Source organism: Montipora capricornis, chromosome 2 (genome assembly GCF_036669925.1).
Source record: "Montipora capricornis isolate CH-2021 chromosome 2, ASM3666992v2, whole genome shotgun sequence".
NCBI lineage: Eukaryota > Metazoa > Cnidaria > Anthozoa > Scleractinia > Acroporidae > Montipora > Montipora capricornis.
In genome coordinates this window covers 23,459,284-23,473,650 of record NC_090884.1, presented here as the reverse complement: position 1 = coordinate 23,473,650, position 14,367 = coordinate 23,459,284, and the positions used below count along the sequence as shown (strand labels likewise).

The 14,367-nt window shown below is 39.8% G+C and overlaps 1 non-coding gene and 1 pseudogene across 1 annotated transcript; both read left to right on the top strand.

The window, feature by feature from the left end:
- Positions 1–156: 156 nt before the first annotated feature.
- Positions 157–848, top strand: LOC138036296 (uncharacterized; annotated as a pseudogene).
- A 1,908-nt stretch (positions 849–2,756) lies between these two features.
- On the top strand, positions 2,757–2,829 carry Trnas-gga (transfer RNA serine (anticodon GGA)). The gene has a single exon. It is a non-coding gene; the product is annotated as a tRNA-Ser (tRNA).
- The last annotated feature ends 11,538 nt before the right edge of the window (positions 2,830–14,367 follow it).

Sequence of the window (14,367 nt, the reverse complement as noted above, 5' to 3'; positions counted from 1 at the left end):
GTCCTTGGTCAAAGGTGAGCACTGACCTCTGAGAATTCAATGTGCGCACCCTACTGGTCATTTCCGACTACTATAGCAACTTCATTAATGTAACGCGTATGACTACAACAACCTCTCGAAACATTATCAAGGCGCTGATGGAAGTGTTTGCGCACTATGGTATCCCAGATATTATGGTGTCTGACAACGGTCCCCAGTTCTTCTCGGCTTTTGCAAAGACATGGAACTTTGACCATAAAACATCATCACCACATCATCACCAATCAAACAGGAAAGCTGAAAATGCGGTGAGAACGGTCAAAGGTCTCTTAAGGAAATGCAAGGACTCAGGCCAGTCAGAGTTTTTAGCTCTACTGGACTGGCGGAACACACCCACTGAAGGTGTTGGGACAAGCCCCGCACAGCGCCTCATTGGGAGGAGGTGCAAAACGCTCCTCCCAATAGCTGGTACCTTGTTACAGCCACGACCTAACACCGAGTGAGAGGCGCGGGCATTAAAAGTGATGAAAGAGCGCCAAAGGCATCACTATGACAAGCATACCAAGCCACTCAAGCCAATTTCACTTGGAGAGACTGTGCGCATGAAGTTACCCGGTCAAAGAAAATGGAATGCAGGCACATGTGCAGGAAAAGTAGACGAGCGAAGCTATATTGTCAGGCTCAGAGATGTGGAGTACCGAAGAAATCGTAAGAAACTCGTCTCAGAGCATGAAGATCCCCTTACTGAGTTGACAGATCCCAGCAAACCGACACCTTCTCCAGTGGGCGAGCCTACGGTAACTGCTAATCCACAACCTGCGGACCAGGGTATATGCACACACGGAGAAGAACGTGCCGCCTACGGGTAGCCCTCGTTGCTCAGGGCGTGTCCACAAGAAACCCGTGTGGCATAAAGACTACTTGATGTAATAACCTCGAGAACACTGCCAATGGATGATTTCTGTAAATATTGTATACAGGATGGAACTGTACTTCTCAGTCCATATTACCCCAACTGGATGTTCTTTGTTTTGTTTTGTTATAAGAGGAAAGATGTGACCGTATCATAGTATAGTCGTATGTGACCGTATCGTAGTATAGTCGTATGTGACCCGTTGGCCATGTAACCAGACGTTGATTGACATTCTAACCAATAGCCATAATTAGATACCTCGGTGATCGTGAAATTTTAAAGTCTGATTTTACTCAATGTGTATACCTACAAACTGGGAAATAAACCTCACCAAAATACACCATACTCGGACTTGAACGTCCCATCCTATCTTTACAGTAGGCAGTCAGGGCAAGGGGACAGGAGGATGACGTCATTTCCAGCATCACATCAATTTGGTCACGCTGGTCTGTCTCATTTTTTTGTGCTGGAGTGAATTTGCCACCCCGTTACAAAACGTCCCATAACAAACATCTTATCCAGACTGAGAAGGCTATTGTGGCAAAATGTTAGGCAAGATGCTGCACAAAGGCTTGTTTAAAAGGCCTCTGTTGAAATACCTAGTGACTTCGAACTCAACTACTGGCAAACATTGCTGTCACAGTTGATGGCACGTGACAGAAAAGAGGACATTCTTCTTACGTTGGAGTTGTCTTTGATCTCTGTTGACACAGGAGATATCCTAGAATAATATAGCGTGAAATCACTTGTCTGCCATGAATGCAAACCTTGCAATGCCATCAAAACATGGAAAGATGCTTGTGTTTGCCAAATAAATCATCATGGGACAAGTAAAGATGAGCCTTTGTCAACAGTCTTTAAAAAAAAAAAATTCTCTTCTTTGTTTTAATACTTTTACACTTCATAGACTTAAGACAGGGATGTTTGTGATTTCAGAATATGTGATTTATGTAGATATATTTAATAAAGTCATGTCTAACAGAGTACTTCTGTGGAAGGCTGTATGCAATAAATTATGGTGTTCTGCAGTTATTTACCGATCACTTAAGAAAAACTGTGACCAAAAATTTCAGGAACAAAAATTAAAACCCTTGCCTGCAAAGCCCAGCTTGTCAAGTAAGAATTGGGTGACAGTCATGAGACTTTTACATACTTGAAGATGGCACATGGATTCATCCCCTACTCTTCTCGAATAGTGTGTGGGTTCTTTAACGTCCCACAAGGAACATATTTGTGAGACCGAGCCTATGGTTTATGGTCCTTATCCGGTTAGACTTGAAAGTCTAACCATTTGCTGATGTAATTACAAAGGCAGCACTTTCTCCTTAGTTATTTTTGAGACCTGAGTGTTTGTCCAGCTGGAGTCGAACTCACGACCTCCTGCATGGCAGCCCGGTGCTCAACCAACTGAGCCACCGATGCGCAGTGGTTTTCACCTGTTTTAATACCAAAGAACTCGATTTTTGCCAGCAAAGTTTCACATTCAAGTGAAGCTATGATCTTCACAGTTATGAGAGCAATTTTTGCAATTGCGTAGAGAAGCCTGAAAAATTCAGGACTTCAACAGGGTTTGAACCCGTGACCTCGCGATTCCGGTGCGATGCTCTAACCAACTGAGCTATGAAGCCACTGACGTTGGGAGCTGGTCATTTGTGGGTTCTAATGGTCCTGTGAGGAACGAATCAATGATGAAATGGTATATGAAATGAATCATATATGAACTGCGGATAGGAAATCAAGTGAAGCTATGATCTTCGCAGTTATGAGAGCAATTTTTGCAATTGCGTAGAGAAGCCTGAAAAATTCAGGACTTCAACGGGGTTTGAACCCGTGACCTCGCGATTGACCAGCTCCCAACGTCAGTGGCTTCATAGCTCAGTTGGTTAGAGCATCGCACCGGAATCGCGAAGTCACGGGTTCAAACCCCGTTGAAGTCCTGAATTTTTCAGGCTTCTCTACGCAATTGCAAAAATTGCTCTCATAACTGCGAAGATCATAGCTTCACTTGAATTCCTATCCGCAGTTCATATATGATTCATTTCATATACCATTTAATCATTAAAGTTTCACATTGTTCGTTTAACCATTTCCTGAAAGACCCACTAAGTGGGAACAGAGGCTGGTTCCAACAGAGGAAAGATTGTGTTGACAGTTAACTGCTGGAGCTCCTTTATTTCCTGTTCATTTAAAGGGCTGACAGTCATGAAGTTAAGAAACTGAAACTCCGTGTTCTCCAAACGTTTCTCACATGTCTGCAACCTGGTAAACTCTAAAGACGAGCAGCAATTTTCTTTACATAATGTAAATCCGGTCTGCGCTAAAGAGGGCTTAACAAATGATTCTGATCCATAGTTACTTCCATTAGTCACACGGGCTGGTTGGATGTCTTTAACTTTGTCTACAACTAGGTAAAGTCGATAAATCCAGTTCATTGTAATAGCAGCCGTAGCAAATAGGAAGGTGGATTGATAGTGGTAGTGGAATTCCTGTATATACAAATGAATTCCTGGAATGTCAATTTGCAGGGTCCAAAAGAGATCCTCACGGCCGAATCCCAAGTCACTCTTCTTTCTCAAGTTTTCTACCAAATAATCAATTTCTAGTTTATCCCTGTCCAAGCTGAACATACGCAGTTCACATGATAGCTGACAGGTGTACGCTTCAATCGCTGGAGTTAGGGTCATCAAGATGATAGATAGGCTTGGTAAAACACTTGTTCAGGAACTTGATGTTATAATCAGTTCCAGGAGACACTGCACATTCCCAGCCGACATTGAATACAGGACAAATTCAAGAATGGAAAGTAGCACTTTTGATGGGTCGAATTAAATAACAATTTTTAAAATCTTCTTTTCTTCAGATCTCCCCGAGGTACAGGAAAATTTGCAAAAGCAGTTTTGCATGTTTCAGAAAGAAGAACACATTCCCAGTAGATATTGTGTTGAATGAAATTGAATGTGGTCGGTTGAAGAGGCAATGTTTGCCGTGATGTCCTAAAGCCATCAAACCTGCAATTTTTGGCAACAGAAAGAGGTCCTTAGGCAAATAAATTACACTGCCTGAATCCTAAAACTCGTATATCCAACGGTACATCAGATTGACATATTTGGGTTCCCGTGAATAAACGGATTTTTGAGCAAACTAGCTATGCAGACTACACCTTCAACTCGTACCTGTAATTTGTGTGATGTGCCTCCACGGGAAGCTTCAGAGCCATTTGGGAACGAGTCAGCTATGAACGTTTTGTCAACTTCACTTTGCGATAATAGCACCAACAAAAATGCCGTCAGTTTGCATGTCTTCTAAAACTTCACCTGGGGTTCCCTTGATCTCCTGCTCAGAACTGAACCACTGTGTGTCCTTTTCAAAACTATTTCTTTCATCATTTTGACAGATTAGAACACGTGGACTTTCATTTGCCTGTCACTCATGAGGCACGTTGTTTTCGAATATTTCACACATTGATGTCGAAAAGCCAAAACCTCTTGAGTTTAAATCAGACATTATTTTAGTTGAAAATGGCAATGACTGGGCGTACTTCAAGAACCCGAAACATTCCTGCACGACTTAGAGAAGGTAAGCAGCAAAATGTGTGATACTCTTTAGCAAGCTTCCTTGATCGAGCGAGAAGTCAGAGATCATGGATTGATCTCGAGCTTGTGTTAAACGTTTAAGTGCCTTGGTAAACCGCATGGTTCAGGCTAAGAATTATTTTATCAAATGGAATTTCAATTGAAAGAGAAATATCACAAAAGTACGAAAACGTCGTACCTTCGAATTACTGGTGGCTTTAAATGTGGAAGGGGCTCCTTTCCTTTTCACCAGATAACAATTCATTGTTTATTGCCTTTTGCTCATTCCTCAAACATATATGCTTCGTAAGAAGCATGAAACTCAGAGTTGCCTTCTCTAAATTGATCTTGTGTTTCAACTCCAAATCTTTCTTTGCATCTTCATCATGTGAGTCTGTCTGCCCACCATTGAACCTCTGATCTAATTTTATTGATTTCCTCTTTTGTTAGCTCCTGTTCCCTTTCTTTCTGTGCCTCTTCCACTGCTCTCTCTCTCTTTTCCTGCAGCAAAAATTAACATAACAAAGTTGTTACCAGTGCAATAATATTATTGTTTGTCAGTGCAAACTGGCTATCCGATTGGATATTTAGCCTTTATCCAATAGATAACAATATCATGAAAAGCCATATACCGTTGGTATACCACCCTCTATGTTGACACAAATTTGCCTTTCACTGCTGGCTACCCTGGCTTGATTGTTACTCAAACCCTCATAAAAGACAAGTGTTCCTATGAAACAGAAAAATAAAATTTAACAGCTACTCAGTTAAAATCTCTTTAAAAGTCCAAGAAAAAGTTTTTAAAATCCACAATTAATTGACCAAAATTCCCTGTTTACTTTCTTGACACCCAACGCCATTACAGCACAAGGCAACTCATAATCCATATTCAGGTGGGATGGTTTACACATTGAATGCTAACTGCAAGGCAAAAGTGGTTTACCTTCACTGGGATCAATACGGTCTTTAAATTCATATTGAAATGCATCCTTCATTACATCCTATCAAATATTATACAAAAGCAACCTGTTAAATGTCTATCAGTAATCCGCGCTTCATTTCCTGTGTGAACAGACACAAAGTTGCACACATTTACATGTAAGTGTGGATATCTGTAAACATCGACCGGGAATATAGAGATATAACAATTGAATAACAGCATGAAAATTATGAAGGCTAATAAAAAATCACAAGATAGCCTTAAATGCATCTATCTTTCCATGAAAATTAAAATTGAGCTCAAGCCGATCAATATTTTTACATCACGCAACGTTAAAATTTCACACCTCCAGTAATACTTACGGACGTCCACGTTTACGTGATATTTTTCATCACTCACCTCCTCTTCTGTTCTACAATCTCAAAGGCTTTGGTTATACTTACCAAATGCACAGATTTTGACGGAGCAGTGGACTAAACTGAGAAACAATGAACAAGAAACGTGGTTAAAGAGAGTGTACACGGCTCTCTGCGAAGTAAACCACTTATCTTCAATTAATGTACTTACGCGATTGTTCTTTACTGTTTGTTCGATAAAAGAGCTCAGGGCACTTCTTGAGACAGGATTATTCAACAAGACTTGAATCAGTTCTTCCGGATTCTCGACCTCCATACTTAAGAACGCCTGCCTCAGTGGAACAGGCAAGGGCCCGAAGAAGGGGGTCCGCCGATCTCCACCATATTTATGTTGCATAAAGGTCTTAGCCAACTAGTAACCATGGTAATATCTTTTTGTCTATTGTCTTTATTGTTTCCGAGAACACACCACCTCCCCCAAAAATACGCGCAGTGGTGTGACAAAAGTTGTGATTTTAGTTCAACTTTAGTAGTGTGTATCTCTGAGGTTATTCAACTAGCAGATTTGATTTTACATCAACATCAGAGTTGCCCTTTGACAGTGCAAATGCATACAAGAACAAATGTTTGCATCCCTTAAGTTCTACATGCAACATGAAAGGCATACTTCGTGTCATTTTCGAAACTAGTAAAATTGGGCATTTTCAAATTCTTTTTTCTCAAGGGTCCGGGAAGATACAAATATTCTACTAATGGCTAGTTACTCACCATACATAGGTTAATGTTTTAAGCCAGTGTTAAAATTGGTCCAGTAACTTAAACTTTTTTAACGGTTCACTGTTTCACTGCTTCATCATTTTCCCAGTCAAGTTCGATACAACTGCTACTTCTGTTCTGCTCTCGATCTTAATTTCCACTTTTCGCCGTTTTAACAACCAAAGACAGATGTAAACAGCCAATAGCAACGGTATCTTGTCATATTATTTATGATTTTGATGTATAACGAGAGTCAAAGGCTAAGCACGATGCAATGAAGCTTTTTTTGTTAGTTTTGCATGACAGCTCTGGTTCACGATTAAACATGATTCAGCTTTCGGTCAATTTTGGTGTAGTACACGCCTAGCTATCTTGTCTTTCTTGAGTATGTGATCCTGATTCATAAAAGCTTTTAGACATTCAAGTCCTGAATCCATCAGACAACGTTACAAGTAAAGTAATGTTGATGTCCGTAATAGAATGCGAATGTTAGTGAAATGCTCGGACGTTTCTCCAAATCTCTTCACCTTGAAGCCGGTTCATTCACTGGAGAATATCCATGGAACTTATCATAAGTTGCACCTTTTACAGAGACCTATGGAACTTTGGAATGGTTCACATTGTGAAGCGTTACATGCGAATGGACTGGGAATGAATTGCTGTTGGTAATTTACAGAAAAGATAGGGAAAGTGAAATTAAACATTTTGGGAATGAATTCGGATAAATATGTTTTTACTATGTTCGCAAATGTATATCCTGTTATTTATTTTGATATTTTTGGCGACAGTTTCGGTCCCAGTATGACTGCTCTACATGCGTCATAATTTGTCAGATTGCAAACAAACTTTTCGTGAGTATGAATTAGAGTCCTACGTATTTATTTGAAAATGAAATGTTTTGTACAAATGCTCAAGGCGATTAAGTGTTTAACGCATCAAAATTCGCCTTTTAAATTGATTTTATATGCGACTACTGAGAACATTTCGTAAATAACAAAAACACAAAAGAAACATTCCACAGATGTCATCCTCAACGTGTTCTTTTTATTGCATACAAGAACTAATAAATTAAACCGGCTCTTTTTCCAGTAGGAAAAAGATTTTGGCATGTTTTTGTTTGCATTTATACAAAGTGCTTTACACGATTGTGATAGAGTGGTAATCGAATTGATTTAATGCAAACAAAATGACACTTTGGCTGACTTCATGATCACAGAAAGTATTAAAACAAAAAGTAGATGAAATTACAAATTTGAAAAGGAGTTTGTTTTGCTACAATTGGATGTACTAAGGAGCTGTTCTTATTTTTAGAATAATTTCGGCTTTTGGGTCTTAAAAAACACAAATTTCACTCAGAAGTCAGACCATGTTTGATCATGTATATAATTCAATTTCCACTCAACGTACAGAAATCAATTTCGCTTTGGGAAAAGTGCAATGATTTTTTGTTCACTTTTGGCCCACTCGCCTCACTCCAAATGCGGAGATGCAAAAATAGACGATAAGAATGTAGTTTCAGTTGCACTAAAGATGTCACTAGCTACTTGCGTTCCCTTGGAGTGAGTGGATCGTGTGGGCGACAAGCGCATGCTAAGGTTATAGAGCTGGTCTGCTTGTTATCAATGACCAAGTCAAAAAATGACAATATGTCTGCGACATAGGAAGCATCTAACTGTAAACTGGCCAGGGGGGAAAGCTGTCAGTTGTCGCTACCCACTGCATCAAAAGAGACAATCTAGGACAATATGCAGTGGAAAAGTTCAGCGGATGACCAAGCAAGTCTCAGAGGAAATATACTGGATGTACGATACCGTTGTACCAATTGGTGAAGGTTGGTACGAATCGATCCAACCAGTAAATAATAATAATAATAATAATAACTTTATTGGGCTGTTAACACAAATAACTGGAAAGCTACTTTCAGTTTTGAGCTAATGCCTATACTTTGTAGCGCACAAAATTGAAACATTTCATTTGGAGAAGTTTACAAACATGAGATATGGGTGTGTAATAACAGCCGAAGTAAAAAAAAAGAACCACAAATAAGTCAGAGACGTGATTATTTTTTACGTTTCTCCCTTCTATTTTAGCTATATGCAAGACCTGTAGATTCAAACACGCGGACCAAAGAAAGTGTGCGATGGACAATGTATGTATCTCTTACTGGATAAAAATGGGATTTTGAGAGAAAGAAGGTCTAATGAGTAACACGCAAAGTTAAGAATCATTCTCTTCCAGGATTAAAAATATCAAAAAATAACAAAATCAGGTTGACGTCATGCCTGGATCAAGGGGGTTGTTTAGACCTTTGTTAGTAACCTGGATCCCAGAGCCCCACCACCCTAGACCAAATTTCGCATTCTTGTCCTGAACCATATGGGGCTGGTGCACAAAGAAAACTTTATCCTTGTTCCCTCGTGCACCAGCCTCATCTAGTCCAGTCATTGAACTCTCTTTTCTGCGAGTGCTATATAGGGCTTGAACCCAAGCGCATGTTAATCGCACGTGTGTTCAATCCCTATTAGCCATGTTCTAAACAAGCAGGGGATCCCGTCGTCTGAAAGAGCATCTAAAAATTAGTAGATTTACCAAATTTGATTGTTATTGGTTTACATGCAAAGGCATGATTCACTTTATAATTCGCTAAAATTAGAGAGCTCAGTATGGATTGCACCTCTAATCCATACTAAGCTCTCCTATTTTAACGATTTTTAAGAGTGTATCATGCCTTTGCGTTTAAACCAATAACTCTCAAATTTGGTAAAGTTACTAACTTTTGGGTGCTCTTTCAGATGATGGGGTCCATTTTTCAATTCAATCGATTTTAAAAATTCGTACCCAGCCCCCTGCTCGTTTAGAACATGGCCAATAAAGAGCGCACGGAAGAGAGATTTTAGGGACTGACTAGCCCCATCCAGCTGTGAGTGAACTCGAGCGTTGGATAGTCAATCGCCTCTAATATGTTTTGATGTAATATTTTGGAGAGTTTTAGCAATACTGCCTCTTGTTTTACACCCGCGAGCCTTAATTTGTTTTAACATTCCCCTTTACTTGCGATAATTCCTAACCCATACAAATATCATTGACTTCACTTCGGAGAGTGCATGCCAGGGAAGATAACAATGTAGACACAATTGTTAACCTTTTAGACCTTTGAATAGGTAAAGAGCACTCCTCACTTAGTTATATGTATCTCGAGAGATTTGCAAGTTCTATTAATCACAGCTGTCACATCATCTAGAATGTAACTGTTATTTTCGTGGTTTCCTGTTCTCAGGCCATTAATTTTTTTGTTTCTCCGAATAACAGCAACTTATTTTTAAACTGTTTTGTTTTCTTTTTTATAAGCTCGCTCGGTAGCCCAATTTGAGGCAATTTAGGGTGGTTCTTATGCTCCAATTTCCCCCAAGTGAATTTTGCAAAGGGCCAAAGGTTATATTATGCAACCTCATCAAATTTTCCTGCATCCTGTTGACCTCAGACAGACCGCGAAAAATTGAAAACGTAGTCTCTGGTTTTTTCTCGAAAAGCCTCAGGGATCTTGCCACTACTCCTGCTTAGACAATTTCCTCGTGTTTTTCCCTGGTCATGCGAGCCATTGCACGACGAATTTCCTGTGCTTATTAGACAGGTAAGCCTGGTGTTGAAAGAACACAAACTTGACTTTCAACAGTACTCTTCAACGTTTTGTATTTCTTCTTCTTCTGAATCTCCCTAATTTTTGATGGACTTACTAAACAACGGACGTTTCCAGTCCACATTTATAGAATTTGCTCACTAAAATGATTAAAACAGGTATTTTGAAGATGATTGTAGGTGGTTGTAGGTCATTCCTTGTTTTAGTACTTACGACTCTGACACCGGTTATAGGATGTGCTTTGCCCTGATTGTCACGGTTGTTTGCGTGCACAAAGAACGGTATACAGGCATCACAAACTGTTTGAGTTGGACTGTTCAGGATGGTCAAGATGCTACAGTGAAATTAACCAGACAGCCAAAAAAGCAAGGTTTCCCACAAGTCGGATTTGGAAGGTGAGTTTATCAACAGTTTGTTTTGATCTTGTTTGATTGCCATCCCTATTCCGCTTGCAATGAAGGACATGAGAGATGCCTGCTCGCAGTCTGTTTTTTTTTTCTGCATTAAGCATGCTTTTGCATATTTTATGAACATGCTTTAATTGGATTTCAGTTGTCTCAGGTGATGTCCAGGAATTGGAAGTATCTATAAAAGAAAATGAGTTGGAAAATAGTTGCAGTGATGGTGAAGAACATAGACTGGATGAATTACAAGGTAAACTGGCTAGGACCAGCTGATTTATCCATATAAGAATACACTGAATTTCAGATGTCGCTAGAGCAGACTTCGAAAGATTCCAATGGGATTCTCAGTGTTAATCCAGTGTACCATAGTAATGAAGAACTTTTGTTCCTACAGATGAGGACCTAGTAGGGAAATTTGAAGACAGCAGTGATGAAGAACGAGGAATCAATGCTTTGAAAGGTTCCTTGCTCAACCATCAGTACATAATTTAACTAGAGATTCATCTCCATACCTTGCAATGTCCAAAGATATTGTGGCCCCTGAGAATGAGATATATGCAATTGAAATGTCTGAAAACCCCAACAGACATATCAAAACTGTGAAGCAAGCATTACTAAAAAGTTTTATTTGATCCACATCATTTCAGGTCCTTTTGATATATCGGAGGGTGAAAGTGATCAATTAGGAGAGACTACAGAATCCAGAAAAGAAAAGGAAAGTGAACCAGAGGAAGCCAACCCATTGATGACATTACATGTAATGAATGACAAAAGAAACTGCAAAAACGAGTGTCATGGACAGGAGGAGACATCATCTAACTTAGTTCGCTGGATTTCCCTCTTACTTTTGCGCATAAGGCTTCAATATAATTTATCCAACACTTTGTTTACTGTATTGTTGAACCTTGTCTACTTAATTTTTTTGTGCTTTGTGCTTTGCCATCCACTTCATTTGATTTTTCCAAAGACAATTAGTGAATTAATTTCAGATTTAAATGTACTTAACAAGACAAAAATCTTTGTTGCCTGTCCCAACCCAAAGTGTGCATGTTTATATAGTATTGGTGAAATCAGTTGTAAGGTGAATGGGAAGCAAAAGGCAGAAATCTGTAAAAAGAAACTTTGGGGTAAAAGGTGCAACACAGAACTATCTTTTGAAAAATATTTATCATTTGGTAATACCAAGATGGTTCCTTAGAGACATATCCATTTTTACCTCCTTCAGAGTGGATTAAAACGTTTTTTAAGCAAGAACAATTCTTGTGCCTCATTAGAGACTGCCCTGAACCTTCAAAAACTGAGTACAGGGATATCTGGGATGGAAAGATTTTGCAACAGTTCCTGATGGAACCTGATGACATGACAAAACTGCTGCTAAAGGATAAAATGAATTTGGCATTGCTGCTCTATCTAGATTTCTTCAACCCATTCCAAAGGGCTGTCTACTCTTGTGGAGCCATCTATATGAGTGTACTGAACATCCCAAAGAGTCAGCGCTTCAAAGCAAGATGGTCAATCCTTATTGGCTTGATACCAGGGCCATCACAGCTGGAAGGTCATATCAATACCTATTTATCACCTATTTGTCATTGATGACCTAATTGGATTATACTCTTGGGTCCAGGGAAAATATTCAGCCGCTTTGTTCTTCTTCACATCTTGGATGACCTCCCAGCCTCAAGAAAGATGTCACAGTACAAAAGTCACAAAGCAGATCTGCCCTGTGATAAATGTTGCTTCTAGGCAGTTCGTGAAAAAGGGACGATTGGAGCAAGTGGCAAGATGAGTTTTTACTCTGACTCAAGTAAAAGTTTTCCACGCTGGACTGACGAAGAGGTTAGGAAGGCAATGAACACTTACAGAACGGCTGCAAACAAAGCAACTGCTCAAACCCTTCCGCAAAAATCAAGTGTGAATTACAGTGAACTCATTCCTCTGTCATATTTTGACATGGTTCAAAATTTCCTGATTGATCCCATGCACAACATTTTGAAGTTGGGAAACTATCGAAGACAATGCTAGAAAGGTTGTCTGCACGTGGTTTGAAAGCCCAGCAATGGAATTTCATTGTGACTTGTGCCCGGGTATGCCTATGGAACATTGTGCCATACACGTTGTATGACACCACCAAATGTCTTGCTGAAGCAATTGAACTAATGTTGAAAGACCCCATCATGAGGTAGATGATATTTCCTGTGTTCTCCAAAAGCAACATAAACTGTATGCTGGGGTACTTGGAAAGTATGAATTACCAAATGGCACTACACATTCCTGAGCTTATTCAGAATTGAGGCCCCCCAACAAGCTGGTGGTGCTTTCCATGCGAACGACACATTGGTCTTTTAGGTGACATGAACACCAGTGGAAAAACTGTGGAAGAAGAAAATTTTCGCAACTTTGTTGTGCAGCACTTAATTAGTGCTTCAAAGGCCCCAACATTGGACAGCTTCCAAGAAAAATGCATACCTTCGCAACTGAAGCCATCCATCCCTTAATCAGTGCCTAGATGATCATTGAACTTTGGTAGCTGGCAGCGATTGAGTATTTGCCCTCTTGAATGGTCGCTTCGGTTGTCCATGTTCCAATCGGTTTCCTGTCATACTTGCAGCATCTTGATCATCTCCATCATGTGGCTCAATGAAACGTACATGTACAACTTTAAGGTCAGGAACGTGCTCTAAAGAAGTACAGGATGGACCCTGTTCACCCGCAAGTACGTCACATACCATGTCTTCCCCTACGATGAGGGCAAAGTGCCTTTTGCATACATTCTTTATGTTGTGTAATGTGACTTCTTCGTGCTCGAAAGGGACAAGTTCTCGGAACCGATGCGGTTGTACTTCTGCCCCTTACCCAATTCCTCAGGGCTTAATCTTTGAATAACGATTTCCTCCTTCTGCAAAATGTTGGGAGAAGGTGCTTTTAGCTTTCCAGTCCGTTTCTCTTTCATAGTCTTTTTAAAATTCTTGATGCTTGGACAAACCCAACTGTTACCAGTCCCCTCTCCTTGTGCAAAGTCCACTTTACAAAGTATGCTGGGATACTACAGCAGGCATAGGCCACGTAAATTTTTATTTTACTTTACTTTCTATTTCATTTCGATTTTTAAATGGTTTTATTTTTCTTTTACTTTCACTTTATCTTTAAACACGGACACTGCCTATATAAGGAACCTTGGACTGGGCGAGCTGTCAGTCAGTTCATTCGAGACCTCGACCCGTCAACATCGTAGGCCAAGGATCAAAGTAACACCGACCTGCAGAGTTGATACGAAGACAAGAGTAAAAAAGTGCTTGGATCCCCTGCTGCAAAACGAGTGAGGGTGAGTACAACGGTCATTTTCTAAGAATACTTGAGCTGAATTATATTTCTGTTTTGTTAAGATATTCATTTCACCTCACCGGTTTGTGTCTTGTCTGAAAACCGTTTTGTTTTTTCTTTTTTATTGAAGTTAACTGTTGAGATAGGGTTAGGGTTTAGAGCATCAACAGGATGCTATTCTCTGTCTTCTTAGGCAGCAAGAAACCTGTGAAGTGGTTTCCATAAGACGAGTACAATCTGGAGAAGGATATTATTTATCACGATTTTCTTTCCCGTTTTGTTAGATTTTATTTCGTCTTGTAATTTACCTTTCCGTATCCTCTTCGCACTGAGTGTGCACGGGAGTTTTCTTTAATTCTTTTGTAAAGGATTCCAGTTATGTTCCGTTTTTCTCCTTAGCTACATTATTTATTTCAATATTATTTTCGAAAAGCGCGCCACCTTTGCAAGGAACATCACTTTGAAACTTGATGCCCTTTAGTCTGAGGT